Source organism: Canis lupus, chromosome 20 (assembly GCF_048164855.1).
Source record: "Canis lupus baileyi chromosome 20, mCanLup2.hap1, whole genome shotgun sequence".
NCBI lineage: Eukaryota > Metazoa > Chordata > Mammalia > Carnivora > Canidae > Canis > Canis lupus.
Window position 1 is genome coordinate 24,103,511 of NC_132857.1, and position 17,356 is coordinate 24,120,866.

Here is a 17,356-nt window from a genome sequence, read left to right on the forward strand (position 1 = left end):
GAGGACTGGGAGGTGATGGGCTGGACAAAATGGGTAAAGGAAAGTGGGAAGTACAGGCTTCCAGTTATGGAATAAACAAGTCATGGGAATGAGAGATACAACATATGGAATATAGTCGGTAGTAATTTAATAGTGATGTTTGGGACACATGGTAGGTACATTTCTGGGGAACCTAATGTCATGTATAAAGAAGTTGAATCACTATGTTGTACACCTGAAAATAACATAACATTGTAGGTCAACTTAAAAAAATTTAAAAATTTAAAAATTCAATTAGCATAGTATAAACTTTTGTAAAAGAAACTAATTTAATATTTTTTAATAAAAAAACTGGGATGCCTGGGTGGCTCAGCTGTTGATCCCAGGGTCCTGGGATCGAGTCCCATATTGGGCTTCCCATGGGGAGCCTGCTTCTCACTCTGCCTATGTCTCTGCCTCTCTCTCTCTCTCTGTCTGTCTCTCATGAATAAATAAAAACCTTTAAAAATTAATAAAAAAACTGTATCTTCAGAGTTATCAGCATTACATATACTGTAAGCATACATTTATATTCTACTGGAACATATTTGTCTTAAATTGAAATAGGTATATTGATTCAATAAGTTAGCATTACATCTACTAGAGAAATTTAAATTTATATACTGTTTGCCTCTAATTTTTATGATTCAAACTAATTTTGTAGTTTCATTTTTATATATTTGGGTATGTTAATAAACATGTTCATTTTTGCAACTTAAAAAGCTACATATAAAAAATGATATGGGTATAAAAAGCATAAAATATATATTTATAAATCCTCTTAATCTGCAAAATACTAATGCATGACAGTTCAAAATTATCTACTTCATAGTTTTCTATATAAAATAAAAATTACTGTAATTTCAAATGATAATATCTATATAAGTAATACTCTAGTAGGAAAAAATAATGATATAAGCAACTTGATATGCAAGGTATGAAAGATATGACTTTGTTAAAAAACATAGTTTTATTCTAAAATAAAATGACTTACTGTTACAAAAATGCATAAGACCAAATGGTATATGAATACAAAATATTATAAAAGGATCCTTGAAACTATTTTCATAGTCAGGGCTCACTAATATTTGAAAGATTTATTATAGAAAAAATTAAAATTAGTATCAAATATTATACAGATGTAAAACTAAAATTTTGTTTCTCTTTTAAAATGACAATTTTCTCTTAGATTATTGGTCTTTTCTTAACCAGAAATTGTGATAACAAGGTTTTCTTTGTCTTCTGGGTAATCTCCTATGGCAAACATTCTGTGTTTTATCAGAATATTTTTCTGTGCTTTTTTTTCTGTGCTTTTTGTTGACTTTATTGTTATATCTTGATTATAAAAGTCACTCAGTTTTCTTACCGTCATATTGAAAACTCACAGCTCAATTATGGATGCTTACAAGAAAGACATTTAGTTCTAAGTAATAAAGAAAGATTGACAAAAAATGTTTCCAAATATATTGGGCAAATGCAATAAAATTAAATGTAGGAGTGATAATATTACTATCAGATTAGGTGAAATCTGTGCAAAAAAGCAGTAAGTAGAATATAGTATCATAAAATAAAGTGATAAGCATAATTTATTAATGGATAGAACATAAATAAATCTATATATTTAAGAAATAGAGTAGCAAGCACATATAGCAAAAACTCCCCAAAATACTAGAAGGAATGATTAAAAACAATTATAATGGAAGTCATCAATATACCTTTCTTAAAATGGAACTTGTAAGTTGACATAACTAGTGGTTTTTCCAGGTGTATGTGTGCTGTTTTGTTTGGTGCTCTGTACTGAATCGTGTCCTCCCAAAATGCATACGATGAAGTCCTATCCCCTAGCTGGATGGCATTTGGAGATGGGCCTTTGGGGGCAGTTGGTCATGAAGGTGGAGCCTACGTGAGGGGATTGGTGCCTTCATAAGAAGAGGCCCTAGAGAGATCTTTTTCTGATTCCACCATGAGAAAAGAATCCAGAATCCAATCTGCCAGCATCATGATGTAGGACTTCCCCAGCCTCCAGAATTCTTGAAATGTCAACTGTTTAATCCGCCTAGTCTATAGTATTTTATTAGAGTAGCCTGAGCTGAATGAGTCATTTTATATCATTTTGCTGTATGAAAGTTCTCCTCCACTAATATTTTATGTTCAAATTCACTACTAATCAAGGGAATGCAAATGGGATTAATAATGAACTATAACAGCATGCTCACCAGAATGGAAACGTTAAAAAGAATGGTTAATATTTTTGCTGCCAGGGATGAAGACAAAAGGTAACTCCCATGTTGTGAGTTACCCTAATCTTAGAAATACCTTAAGATTTTTTGTTTTGCAAAGCAACCTGCAACATCTATTATCATTTAGCATTTGAACTGCATGCACATGTTGACCCATCACTTGCACTTCTTGGAATCTTTCTTAGAAATAAAAGCATAACAATCAGCTGCAGAATTGGTCGTCATGGAGAAAATAATGGAAACAATAAACATTCTTAAGAGGAAAGCTGATTAAATTGTGGTACATCCAGGTAATGCAGCATTTTGATGGTTTCTTTGTTTCTTCCATTAATACTAGTATTTGTTTTTATTTAGCAGTGCTATGTACCAAACCACTCTACTCCTATAGTACGATGGTCAGTAAAGATTTCTGTCATCTAGTGTGTGTGTGTGTGTGTGTGAAAGAGAGAGGGGGAGGGGAGAGAGAGAGAGAGGGAGAGAGAGAATCCAAATAAACATGTAGATTACTACTGCAGTAGATACTGAGAAATGCTGTGAAGGAAAAATAAAAATATGAAGGAAATAGAATATAATATCGTGGGTTGGTTCACAAATTAAGTATGATTTGAGTCAGGAAAGAATACACTCAGATGATGTCCAATTCTGAGGAATTGAGGCAATCCTCCATTTTTCTTCTAGTGATTTGTCTTATCTCTGAATGGATTTCATCTCTTACTCCTAGTTGGCCTCTGACCATTTCAAGTAGTAAAAATAATCCTATGTCCAGTTTTTCATTTACTTTCCAAAGATATTCAGCTACCTACAAGTTTCTTGTAAATAACCCACTATATCAAGAGTGCCTCATTTCTTGAAACAAGAAGCCGGAAAGGAAAATGGTATTTATGACTGTGTACAATTAACCAGGCACTGTGCTGAGTGTTCCAGGAGCTCTCCTTCTATCCACCTCCAAATATGGGAGAGATCACTAGTCTTAAGTTTAAAGGAGAAATTTGAGATCAAGAAATACAAATATTCAAGTCTGAGAATTGGTAGGGTAGGTGTAGACATTAATTTTTAAAGATCGATATGTAAGGGTCTGGAACAAACTTTTACGCGACCCCAGATGTGTTTGCTTTATGAATGCAGAGACAAACATACTCTGTTGTTTCTATTAAGTAAGGTTAGTCATTTTACCTATACTCAAGGTATCCAAAAAATTAGCATCTGGTATAAATGTAATCAATGATTCCAAAGACACACCTGAGACACACCTGAGAAACACTCCTACAGGGTAGGGGAATACTATAATCTCTTTCTGAAGTTCATGAGAAGAAACATATATACATCGTCATCACATGTTCAAAGATAATTATCATGTCTATCAGTGGTAGCTGAATTAGTTTAGTTAAAAAGAACTATTAAATTAGTTAAGAACATATATCAGATTCATAAATACAAAAGGTTGGGATTTTAGAAAATCCCTGGATGAGAAGACAAAAAAAAGTGAGGTATTTGGAGACCATAGCGAATGGATAACCATGACCATCTATGAGGTGATTTTGTTAGAAAGTGCTATTGAGGGGACCCCTGGGTAGCACAGTGGTTGGGCGTCTGTCTGTGGCTCAGGGCGTGACCCCTGGGGTCCTGGAATCGAGTCCCGCATCGGGCTCCCTGCATGGAGCCTGCTTCTCCCTCTGCCTGTGTCTCTGCCTCTCTCTGTGTGTCTCTCAGGAATAAGTAAATAAAATATAATAAAAAAAGAAAGTGCTATTTGAGGATTGCAAAGTAGAGTGAATGGGTCATGTCACAATGAGCAAAGAAGGGGGCACACTTGGGACTTGGTCAACTAAAAGATGCTGCTTCTAATTATTGCCCCACCACCTCTTCTTATATTTCAGAGCAAATATTCAATCTTTGAAGCCTCCTCAGATTAAGCTCATATTTCAATATCTTTCTTTTACATGTATTAAATGTGTAATAACATTTCTATAAATGAAAAATATAGAATTAAAGTTCATACAATTTTCATAACAAGTGCTTTACTTCAATCACCATTTCCTACTTCTAAGGAATTAGAAAACACTGAGGAAATTATACAGATGATAAAAGATTCATATAATCTTCATATAGCTTATTTTCTTCTTTTAAAAATGAATTTGATTTGCACTCTGTTGTTGAAAGAACTCTTGTCTACTGGCTTTTTGGTAGAAAAGTAGAAATGCCTGCAGAGTCATCACGTAAAGGGTGGCCTGTGTGTGTGGAGGGGGGACTAATTGTGTCTGTAAAAATCTCAAGCACTCGAACAATCTTACCTTTATCTCTAGTGTTGTTTTATTCTTTACCACTGCTATCAAAACTGAAAAATATTCTTATTCTTTCACTTCAACTGGAAGTTAATGTCGTCTCTGAGGGGATATGTCTTTTTTTTTAACCAATCAGAGTTGTCACAAATGTTTTATTTCCTTGCAAAATACTATGAGTGTGCTTGGAAGTAATAGCAATGTTCTGATTTTTGTTCAGCACCTAGCAAAGAATAAATTTTGGAATATGTGTTTTGATCTAAGTGATTCATTGGAAATAAAGTTCCATGTCAAAGACAATGGCACATGTCATATTTAGAAATCTTACTGCTTCTCTCAGGCCTCAGTAATGCTTTTGTCATCTTGTTTTGGCTTCCATTTTCATGAAGGTCCTTGAACCAGTCCCGCAATCTGTTTGCCAATTCCCTGAACTCCAGGTCACTGCATGCTGAAAACAAAGCAAAACAACACAAATCTTGAATGATAATTTAGCATAATGCCAATGCTAGTTCTCAAATTATTTCAATAATGAAAAGCAACAGTAATAAAAGAAAGAAAGAAATGTAGTACAATTGTGTTTAAGCTTTTTAAAAATGAAAATTAAATATATGTTTCAAATATAATGAGATGTAATATAATGATGACATTTTGTCCAATAAAGGGAGATTATTAGTGGAGGTCTACTTCTACTCCTCAGTGGGGTATGGCACTTGATGGAACGTTCTTATTGATAATATCACATAAATTCCTTAATATTTGTACACTGAACAATTTTGTTATGGTAAGAAGGTAGATGATCTGGGGAAATAATGGGCTGAAAATCCAAAATGAATATTTACACATTTATTATAGGCCATAGCTATTATATGCTATGATTTTATAAATCTGCATTAGTATATTAAATCCAGGTTATATATAACCCTATATATTTTTGAGCATAGAAAAGCAAAAGCTATCTTATTTAACATCAGAAATGATTGTAAAATATTTAAGAAAACAATATAAATTTCTGTTTTAAGAATAAGGTGTTAGTGAACTTTGACATTTGGAACTTGAATTAATTCATTTAAAAATATTGTTACCTACCAATAATTATATTTCTAGAATAGTCTCTGCGATAGAGTAGTAGAATATTATAGATATGTATCTGTATGTATGTGTGTGAGAGATGAATGATAAAATATGGTGTGTCAAATTTAGTCATTTGTTGCCAAAATATTTTGAAAATATAAAAATATATATTGTTTAGAGGACATCATTACTGTGGGTGTAACTCTTCTGCAAGTAGCATATATGTGATTTCCTGAACTGACTGCAAACACTCTTTAATAGTACTCTTGTTCATTTTGAAAAAAAATAATAATAACTTACATGCTGACTTATAAATGTCACATCACATTTAGTATAAACTACATACATCATCACTGTATGTATTATACACAATAAACATGTATAACATAATTTAACAAATGGAATATTATATGATGCAATATAATTTAAGACCATTTACTAGTATTAAAGAGAATCGAATTCCAGATTAACAGGACCTTCCAAGTACCCAGTAGGATGGGTGAGCCAGACCAGTAATGCATTCTGATATTTTAGGACAGTAGAGGCAAAAAAAGAAGATCCCAGAAGTTGCCATGGGGGGGGGGGAGAGTGACAAAGATTTCATAAACAAAGAATGAAGAATCAGAATGTCTGAATTTTTCATTAGCAACATTGGCAATCAGAAAGCTGAAAAACTGCTTCGGAAGTCTATATCCAGAAAAATCAGCTGAGAGAATTAGCTAAAGAGATGTGCTAACGTACATGACTTAAAAAAATAGCCACCCCCTTAACGTTTCTTTAGGAAGCTACTAGGAGATGTAACACACTAGACACAGAACTAAGAAAGAGGGTGGCCAAGACACATGAAATAAAAGATTTAGAGGAGTAGTGAAAGTAATGTCTCTAATTATGGTGAAGAGGAATCCCAGAATGCATGTTGCATGCCAAGCATAGAGGCGGATGGCAGGAGGTTTGAAAATCCTTGGTGAGGAGGTACAGAATTCATCACTATCCCTTCTTCATTCAGGGAAAACGGTGCCCTATAGTGAGATTCCCAGGAAGCATCACTTTTCCTGATAAGGACTACGATGGCTGAGACTGAATGGTAAGGCCACATGATGTGCAATCCTGGGTGAACGGTTACCCTCGAGCCCAGTATCTCTGTTTAAACAAACATCTAGGCAAGAGTCTTCTGATGTCATAAGCTTTTATGCTACAGAAAACAACACTTGCCTGAAAAATAGGGATTCTTCTCCGTACACATGTACACATTACCTGTCTCTGGAAGGATATTTAGACATAAAGCGGGTAAGCCTGATTATCTCCAGTCCAACAAACTGGATGAATATAGGAAAATGGTATGAGAGAGTCTTATTTTTACCATTCATTTTTTTCCTTTTGAGTTATGTGCTACATGCCTGTATTAATATTCAAAAATAAATGAAAAATTTCTTTTAAAAATTAATTACCATGCATTATCCTTGACCTACCAATTCCTTTCCTTGGAATTATCATCCAGTATACTACATACATACTAACTGATTTAAATTGGACAATACTATTTATTCAGTACGTTTATAACAAGAAGTTACAGCTGTTAACGAAACTGTCCATGAGCTGTGGTCTGATGACATTGGTTAGATATATCCATCCAGTGAAGCTGTATAAGTCATAGAGTTTACAAGCTTACTAAGTGCTGATATAGACACCAACACACTATACAGCTTTTGGTGAAAAAAAAAAGATGAGAAGGTAAGAGTGTTTTGTATGCTTGCATTTGTGTGAAAAGGAAGGAAAATGCATTTGTTTATATATGCCTAAAATATGTCTGGAAATACACATAAGAGATCAGAACATTGTCACCTCTGTAATGAGAATGCAGGAGGTATAAATTGCCCAGAGACATAAATAAGTACATTTATACTTTTAAGAGTTAAAGCATGTATTTTTAATCTAAGACTTAAAGCATATTAGTGCGGTAATTACTTTAAGCAAATGAGCATTTAAAAATGAATTTTAGTTCTTTATTTCCTTTACCCATCTTATGATTTGCCCCAAACCACACTCAACAAAAACCCAAAATTTATACAATAAAATATCTGTTGAAGAATGATGAAGTCTGTTGAACAGATTGGCATCTATTTTCTTGTCTTGCGGTTGTAAATACAGCATTCATTAGAGCATTAGAATGTTAGTACAGATGTTTTAAAAATTTGCCCAAAAGTGAAACATTATATATATCTATTGTGTGTCATACACACCTCAGTTTAAGTTTCAATATAAGGTCATGAATTTATTGTAATTAAATGTTTTAGGAATTAAGAATCCTTCAGTAATAATTATAATAATAATAATGGTAATAACAGCTAGCACTGCATACTTACTGTTAAATTATGTACATTACCATGCTTAATCATAGAAACTTTATGAGGATTGAGGAGGGGCAAGATGGCAGAAGAGTAGGGTCCCCACGTCACCTGTCCCCACCAAATTACCTAGATAAGCTTCAAATCATCCTGATAATCTATGAATGCGGCCTGAGCTTTAAAGAGAGAACAGCTGGAATGCTACAGTGAGAAGAGTTCACGCTTCTATCAAGGTAGGAAGACGGGAAAAACGAAATAAAGAAACAAAGGCCTCCAGGGGGGCGGGGCCCCACGAGGAGCCGGGCTGAGGCCCGGGCGAGTGTCCCCAGGACAGGAGAGCCCCGTCCCGGAGAAGCAGAAGCTGCACCAACCTTCCCGGGCGGAAAGGGCTCGCAGGGAGTTGGAGCAGGACCCCAGGAGGGCGGGGATGCCCTCAGGCTCCCTGGGACACTAACAGACACCTGCGCCCCGGGGAGAGTGCGCCGAGCTCCCCAAGGGCTGCAGCACGCGCACGGCTGCACCTGGGAGCAGCGCGGAGGTGGCTCAGGCGGCTCTGCGGAGAGGGGGCTGCGGGGCCAGGATCGCAATTCCAACAGTGCAGGCCCAGGAGCACAGGGCGCCGGGTACACAGCCCAGGATCTGGCCTCCCCCCAGGACAGGCAGAGGCCAGGAGAGCCCAGGACAGCAAGGACGCTCCTGCCCCGAGATAAGCAGATCAGCAGCCCCGCCCGGAGCATCCAGGCCCTGCAGACGCAGAGCTCCCTAGTTACTGCGGGAGCTGACTCCAGGGCTCCAGAGCTGGCCTCTGCCCACTGCACTTGTCCCTCCTGGGGCCTCACGGGGTAAACATCCCCACTGAGCCCTGCACCAGGCAGGTGACACAGCAGCTCCCCCAAGTGCTAATACCTGAAAATCAGCACAACAGGCCGCTCCCCCAGAAGACCAGCTAGATGGCCACGTTCCAGGGGAAGTCAAGGGACTTAAAGTATACAGAATCAGAAGATACTCCCCCGTGTTTTTTTTCTTTTTGATTTGTTTGCTGCCCCCCACCCTTTTTTCCCTTTATTTCTTTTTCTTTCTCTTTTTCTTCTCTTTTCTTTTCTTTTTTTTCCTTTTTTCTTTTTCTCTTTTCTTTCCTTCTTTCTCTCCTCTCTTTTTCTCCTTTTCCCAATACAACTTGTTTTTGGCCACTCTGCACTCAGAAAAATGACTAGAAGGAAAACCTCACCTCAAAAGAAAGAATCAGAAACAGTCCTCTCTCTCTCCCACAGAGTTACATGATTTGGATTATAATTCAATGTCAGAAAGCCAATTCAGAAGCACTATTATAAAGATACTGGTGGCTCTAGAAAAAAGCATAAAGTACTCAAGAGACTTCAAGACTGCAGACTTTAGATCTAATCAGGCAGAAATTAAAAATCAATTGAATGAGATGCAATCCAAACTAGAAGTCCTAACGACGAGGGTGAATGAGGGGGAAGAACGAGTGAGTGACATAGAAGACAATTTGATGGCAAAGAGGGAAACTGAGGAAAAAAGAGAAATAAAAGACCATGAGGATAGATTAAGGGAAATAAATGACAGCCTGAGGAAGAAAAACCTACGTTTAATTGGGGTTCCTGAGGGCGCCGAAAGGGACAGAGGTCCAGGATATGTATTTGAACAAATCATAGCTGAAAACTTTCCTAATCTGGGAAGGGAAACAGGAATTCAGATCAAAGAGATAGACAGATCCCCCCCCCCCCAAATTCAATAAAAACCATTCAACACCTCGACATTTAATAGTTAAGCTTGCAAATTCCAAAGATAAAGAGAAGATCCTTAAAACAGCAAGAGACAAGAAATCTCTGACTTTTCAATACATTATATAACTGCCATACTAATTTTAGTAGCCATCCCTTTGGTATTTAATTTTTAATTTTCATATTTATTTTTTAATATTTTAGTTATTTATTCATAAGAGACACAGAGAGAAAGGCAGAGACACAGGCAGAGGGAGAAGCAGGCTCCATGCAGGGAGCCCGATGTGGGACTCGATCCCAGGATCCCAGGGTCACACCTTGAGCCAAAGGTAGATGCCCAACTGCTGAACCACGTAGGTGTCCCTAATTTTTTTTAAGATTTTATTTATTTATTCATCAGGGACAGAGAGAGAGAGAGAGAGAGACAGAGACAGAGACACAGGCAGAGGGAGAAGCAGGCTCCATGCAGGGAGCCTGATGTGGGACTCGATCCTGGGACTGCAGGATCAGGCCCTGGGCTAAGGCAGGTGCTAAACCGCTGAGCCACCCAGGGATCCCCTAATTTTTAATTTTTATATTTTATTTTACTGAAGTATAGTTGACACATTAATTTTAGGTGTACAACACAGTGACTGGAAACCACTTTCAAACATTTTTCTTATTTATTTATGATAGTCACAGAGAGAGAGAGAGAGAGGCAGAGACACAGGCAGAGGGAGAAGCAGGCTCCATGCCCCGGGAGCCCTATGTGGGATTCGATCCTGGGTCTTCAGGATCACGCCCCGGGCCAAAGGCAGGCGCCAAACCGCTGCGCCACCCAGGGATCCCGGAAACCACTTTCTAAGGACTTGCTTTAGATATAGGAATATTATTATTATTATTATTATTATTATTATTATTGGAACATTAAAAAATTATCTATTCACTTAATTTTTTAAAATGGTGGTAAAAAATGCATGAGATAAAGTTAACCATCTCAACTATTTAAAGTGTATGGGTAAGTGGTTTTAAGTACATTGACATTGTGACACAGAACTTCAAAATTTTTCATCTTGTGAAGCTAAAACTCGGTACCCATCAAACAACTCCCCATCCCCACCTTCCCTCAGCTCCTGGAACCACTATGCTATTTTCTGCCTCTATGAATTTGACTATGCTAGGTGTCTCCTGGGAGGGGAGTGATGCAGTGCTTGTGTTTTTGTGATAACATAATATCTTCAAGGTTCATCCATTATAGAGGGTGTCATCATCCCCCTTTTAAAGGATTAGTAACATTTGATTATTTGTAAAAACCATGTTTTGTTTATTCATTCACCTGTAAATAGATGGGAGTTGCTTCCACCTTTTGGCTGTTGTAAATAAAGATGCTATGAACACAGGCATACAAATGTCTCTTTGAGACTCTGCTTTCAATTCTTTTGGATATATATCATCCAGAAGTGAAACTGCTGGCTCATACAGTAATTCCACTTTTAATTTTTGAAGAACTGCCATACTGTTTTCTACAGCAGCTGCGCCACTTCACATGCTCACTATTTCCAATTTTCTCACTTCCTCATCAACACTGGTTACTTTCTGTTTTACCAACAGTAGTCACACTAATGCGTGTGAAGTGGTACCTCATTGTGGTTATTTGCTGATTTAATATCAAAAAACAAATTTGAATGAAATGAAGGTTCTATATAGCAATGTTGCAAGATAGATGGGGTCTGGATGTTGAAGGATCTTGAATATGAAGCTAAATAATTTGGAATTTATTTTAGAGAAATAGAAGTTAGCAGAGATTGTAAAGAAAAGAGGTTTTCAATGCAGAGAAGCATTATGTGAAATTGAATAAACTAAATAAAGCATTCAAAATGTAGTTAAAATGGTCATTAAACTTTATGCTGGATTTTAAAATGTTATTCTGTATGTTGGCAAATTGAACACCAATAAAAAATAAATTTATTATTAAAAAAATAAAAAAATAAAATGTAACTATAAAGAAATTTATTATCTTTTTCTAAAATCTGAATTAATGGAACTTTCTTTGGAGTAGATGTGGGGAGGTTTGTGGTGTAATCTCAATCTCTGCACTATTCACTTTTATTTTTTTTTCTTTTACAAAATAAAGAATCCAAATGATCATTTAGATTCTCAAAAGCAAAAGCCTCAAATCTCATCTTCCACTGATGATGTCATCAAGTTGAATATTAAAATAAGTTGCTAATATTTCTAAAAACTCAATTACATATTTTAATTTATTCAATTCACAAAACAGTGATTAAAGAGGTGCTAAAATAAAATGGCAATATGTGAAATTCAAAGTCAAATTTAACATAATTGAAAAATTACTTTACTGTAAAAATGAGTATAAGACCATTTCTTAAATTGTTCACATCAATTTAATAACATATAGGTAAAATTTGAATGTTAAGCAATATGAAATGTCTCCTCTGTGCTGGGCTCCTCTTATTTGATAAACTACTCTCTTACTGGACTATATATATATATATATATATATAATATCTATTTATTTATTCAAGAGAGACACAGAGAGAGGCAGAGACACAGGCAGAGTGAGACGCAGGCTCCCTGTGGGAAGCCCAATGTGGGACTTGACCCTGGGACCCCAGGATCACTCCCTGAGCTGAAGGCAGATGCTCAACTGCTGAGCCACCCAGACGTCCCAGGACTATATATTTTTGAAGCTTAAATAACCCTTCAAAGCCACTCAATAGTATTAATTTGTGATAGAACAAGACACTAAAAATCTTCCTCAAATGTTCACTCATATGGTTTCAAAGTACATTATAGGATGAGGAATGCAAGTAAACAGAAATTATGCAGACTTCTGAAAGTCATCCACAGAGAGAATTCATGGCAACATTAGTCAAACATAAAGCACAATATTTCAAAAAATGTAAAGCCATCTTTTAAAACAATGTTATATTGAGCCATATGAAATTGCTAATATTCTTTTTTTTTATGGTAGTCACACACAGAGAGAGAGAGAGAGGCAGAGACACAGGCAGAGGGAGAAGCAGGCTCCACGCACCGGGAGCCTGATGTGGGATTCGATCCCGGGTCTCCAGGATCGCGCCCTGGGCCAAAGGCAGGCGCTAAACCGCTGCGCCACCCAGGGATCCCAAATTGCTAATATTCTATGATTTTGACCTACCCAAAGACAATTTCATATAGCTCAATTTAATATATGGTATTTACTGGCATGGCAACTGTTATGGACATATTGAACTTATACATAAATAAACCTTCCTTCCTGAAAGAAAAATATAATTGCCTTGGGGCACCTGACTGGCTCAGGCCATGGAGCCTGTGACTCTCGATCTTGGGGTCATGAGTTCAAGCCATACATGTTGAGTGTTAAATAACTAAATTGAATTGCCTATATAGACTTAAAAATTAGAAATGTCCTATATTAGCAATGCATAGGATGTTAGAACTCTCAGTGTATTTGAGTCTATGTTTTGTGCCAATTCTTCGGGTCAGAAAAGGTTTCTGATACTCATTATATTTCCCACCAGCACATTAACATGGTAAGCTGTACATCATATGCTCTGAATAAATACATGATCTGATTTGGAATACAAACATAATCTATTTTCAAGTGTCTAAATCCTGACTTAGCTAACAGATTATGTTTGGTATATTTTGCTCAGCTCTGTTCACTGAGCCGAATAATTAAGGAATACCTAATAGTTTCAACAAATCAGATTCTTGACTCTATTAGGAAAAGTTACAGGAGATGTATGGTTTTGCCGTCAGCTATGATTTATTTCAAGATTTCTGTCACTGATATTTGTAGACTGTACATCCTATTTAGAATATTACATGCTACTTTGTTCTTATAACTTAAGAATTTAGCTCCTAAAAAGTTATACTATCCAATTATGTTGTTGAATCCATTATTTAAATGGGAAGGGGAGAAGTGATGGTAGAGGTCTAGAGTGTCAAATATGGCAAACTCATTTTCTAATTGCAATTACAGTGATAAGAAAGATACTTATCTTTCTGAGTTAGTTGATAGTTTCCTTGCAGACTGACAAAAATACACAGTTGATTACCGAGCAGCATCTAAAGAATGAACAAGTTTGCTAGTGATCACCAAGAGGAGGGACAGTCTGTTCTTCTATCACCAGCTGGACCCATCAGTCACACAAATGTTCATGAACTTTGCCTTTGCTTAAGAAATGCAAACTATTTTTTGAAGTTAATATACCCATATGCGAAATCAGAATAAATTATAGCTGGCAACAACCACTAATATATGAAAGGATAAAACAAAAGCTCAATGGCCAGGTATAAAGCAACTACATCCTTGCCCTGAGAAACAGATCTTCACTGATAACACAGGGTTAGAGGTAACTCCTGATTGCTGTGAAATTTATACCAGCATTTCTGCATGTAGTGCAAACTGTGTTTCTTAATAAACCAGTCCAGTTATTCTTTATTTACATTATAAAAATTCATGCTGTAAGAGAAACACCTTTCATCAGTGCTTTGCATATGTTTTTACAAAACAGAAATGTTTACTCTCTTATGTTATTACTGCTTCATCCTTTAGCACATCTTGATATATGTCTACTATGTGCCAGGAATATCTTGCATCAGAATCCCCTGGCAGGCTTATTATAACACAAATTGTTGTATCCCCACTTCCAGAGTTTGTGATATGATAGATAAGGAGAAGGGCATGAAAATTTGTACTTTGGATCCTAACAAGTTTCTAACAATTTCCCAGGTGATACTGATCCTGCTGGTCTAGAAAACCACTCTCCTGTGGGTAGGAGTTACAGGACAAGGAGGACATAGCTTCGTTCCTCATCAAATCTACATTCTAGTAGAAAAGACTTGAACATATTAGTAGAAATAGGAACCTCCCCATTATTATCTTAAGGAAAATTACCTGAATTGCATTCACATACATACTATAACACCATTTCCCCTGGGCAGCTTGATTTTCCAATTCTCCATGTTTTCATGGCTAGATTCCTATGCCTGCTGTACTAACCAAACACAAGGCACTAAATCACCTGGATGCCACATCTGGGCAGGTTTCAAGGGTAAGATAAATCAATCAGATGCACCGATTTCTTGTTCGGACCCTAAAATGGCTAGATTATATTACACAGAAGCCTGTCTTTTAAAGTTTTAAGAATTTAATTTCTCTCCTCTGGTTTCTCAGCTTACTCATGCTGGTGGCAGGTCCTCCACTCAGGGGTCAGCAGGAACTGCATTGAATTCCCTGGGAAACATGCCTCTGTATCGCTGTCTTCAGGCTCAGGCTCCACCTCTGCACTGAGTTCACACAGGTGGGGACAGAAGTCTATACCAAATAGGTGGTGCAGCTGGGGAGAAGAGGGATGCCTTCAGCTACAGATGGTTAGAGCATCTATAGGAGCCATCTAGAAATTCCTGTTGCTCCAGCTTCAATATTTCATGTGTCTGGGGTGAAACTAGGCCTTCCGTTCACTCATTACTGAGGTCCAGAATGTCTCAGACCCAAACTTGTCCAAGAAATAACCATAGACAGGAATCTCAGAGTCATCTTTTCTGCAGCTGAGATGAAACTTGGGAGAAAACTGAAAAGTTGAATTTGAATATCCTATCATAGGTCGTTTGATAGACTAAGAAAAAATTAATTTTCTGGAGAAGTGTCATGACTAAAATTACATTCATTCCTTTTATGGTTAGTAGCTCCACACATAAAATCTTTTGAGTGATGTACTCACAGGCAGAGGAGGAAGCATATTGTGGGAGCCATCCGCCAGGTGTCTCAACCGCAGTCCCCTGGGGATCTGTAGTCAGTGGCTAGGCTTTGGCCCATTTTACCAGGTAGAGCGATGTGTATCATCCCATTCTGTTACAACTACATTCTCCTTTTCTATGTACGTTGGAAATGACATCACAGTATATCTCCTCAACCCACAGTCCATAAATAGAACTAACCCAGGAGTAAAAATACTGTTAGCCAGCAGATTTGGATCCTGGCCTTAGCAATGCTGATTTCATAACATAATTATGGAGCATATAGAAAATAAATGTTTATGGATATTCCTGTAGCACCTAGCAGAGGCCTGTGTGTGCAAAACAAGCAGACAGGTACCTTTTCATTGAATGTGACTTCTTTCATTATACCCACCAGCCACTGTGGATCCAATTTAATGCCAAATACAAGGTAGTTAACATCTGGAAGGCTAAGTCTGAAAGGGTTAAGTGTCAACATTCCACTCAGAGCTTGGGAGGCTCTCTATTTCACCAAACTCTTTGTGAAATCTTATTGCTATGAATTTGGTCAGGTTCCTTGCTCTGTCTATGCTCTTCATGCTTCTAGGTCAATACATTAACTTTGGTCTATGTCAGATGCCAACTCCTCTATTTAGCCCACTCTAATTTCTTCAGAACTGCTGCAGAACTTTATCTGCATATTTTTATGATTTTTATTAGTCTTTACTTCTTATACTACTTATGTACTGATTGTATAGCCTGTGGATTCTTGGAGAAGAAAAAGATCTACATCTTTCTCAATCAAAACTGTATCTGGCAACACAACCTAACATTCAAAGAAAGATTTTTCTGCCGATTATAAAATAAAGGCAGACTTAAACTGTCTGAGAATATTAATTTGAGTATAATTTATGTGAAATAAATGGCCAGCTACTTACATGGAAAATAGAATAATTTAGAGATTTCATAAGAAGACAAAGGACTACCAAGAGGTGTACTGCACAAGCAAAAAATTAATAATTTATTTAAAATAAATATGAAATATATAAGTCCATTATCTCCTCTCTGCTCTCTGGTGCCCTTTTTAGAATTATGGACATTAATAAATACATATATATATTTATACATGTATATGTATATTTATATACGTATATATGTATACTCACTATATGTGATAACATTATACATATTCATATACATATAGAGGGCCTGGGTTGGTATTCAGATATGAAGAATAACGACCAATATTGTCTCTAACAACGATTTATATCTTAACCACATCTACTCTGTGGGAGCCATTAGTTTCCATTACATCCACTTGAGTTTAAAATTGCACAAATGTATTTACCTTTCTTTAGTCAATAATTGCAAAGAAAACAGACTGGTCAGGGAAAGACCATGTGGTATCTGACAAACAATAAAACAACATAGGATAACCAATGACTACTTCTAGTCCTGTGACATCTTAATATCTTTAACCACCACACACATATGCTAGTCATAGGAGCTATTTTGTCGCAATTCATACCTCTTAGAACCAACTAGAATATAATTGTTGCTATGAGTTGGACAAGTTAACCATTGTGCCACGGTAATACAACAAAACTATTATTTTTCTTCCCGAAGAAAGATCAGAAGGGGAATGTTTTAAGTGTAATTAGTCCTCCGGAGTTTCCTGGTACTAACTAGGATACACCTTCAGAAACGGCACCAAATTTGAAAAAGTCACTCTCCAAAGACACTTGGTCCAGTAGAAACCTACACAGCCGACAATAGCAGAAGTGCCTATTTTTTAGAGTACTTAGCAAGAAAGAGCATTATATGTGCATCAGTGTCCAGAACAAAGTCCCCGTTCCTATCAAGAAGAGCAGGTGTGATCTATGTAGACTAAATACGGTGGCTAGGATTCACCTTATAAAAAATACCAATGGAAC

General features: G+C 36.7%; 2 long non-coding RNA genes across 8 annotated transcripts in view; one reads left to right on the plus strand and one right to left on the minus strand.

The window, feature by feature from the left end:
- LOC140611769 (uncharacterized) overlaps nucleotides 1-17,356 on the minus strand; it is a 192,139-nt gene that overhangs the window by 36,064 nt on the left and 138,719 nt on the right. For all 7 annotated transcript variants that reach the window (XR_012012964.1, XR_012012962.1, XR_012012958.1 and 4 more), the window contains one exon: nucleotides 4,866-4,985. This is a non-coding gene — a long non-coding RNA (uncharacterized lncRNA). The remainder of the gene's footprint in view (nucleotides 1-4,865; nucleotides 4,986-17,356) is intronic.
- The window catches only part of LOC140611770 (uncharacterized), a 72,397-nt gene continuing 57,525 nt past the window's right edge, over nucleotides 2,485-17,356 (plus strand). Inside the window, exons 1-2 of the long non-coding RNA XR_012012965.1 lie at nucleotides 2,485-2,548; nucleotides 6,615-6,692. This is a non-coding gene — a long non-coding RNA (uncharacterized lncRNA). The remainder of the gene's footprint in view (nucleotides 2,549-6,614; nucleotides 6,693-17,356) is intronic.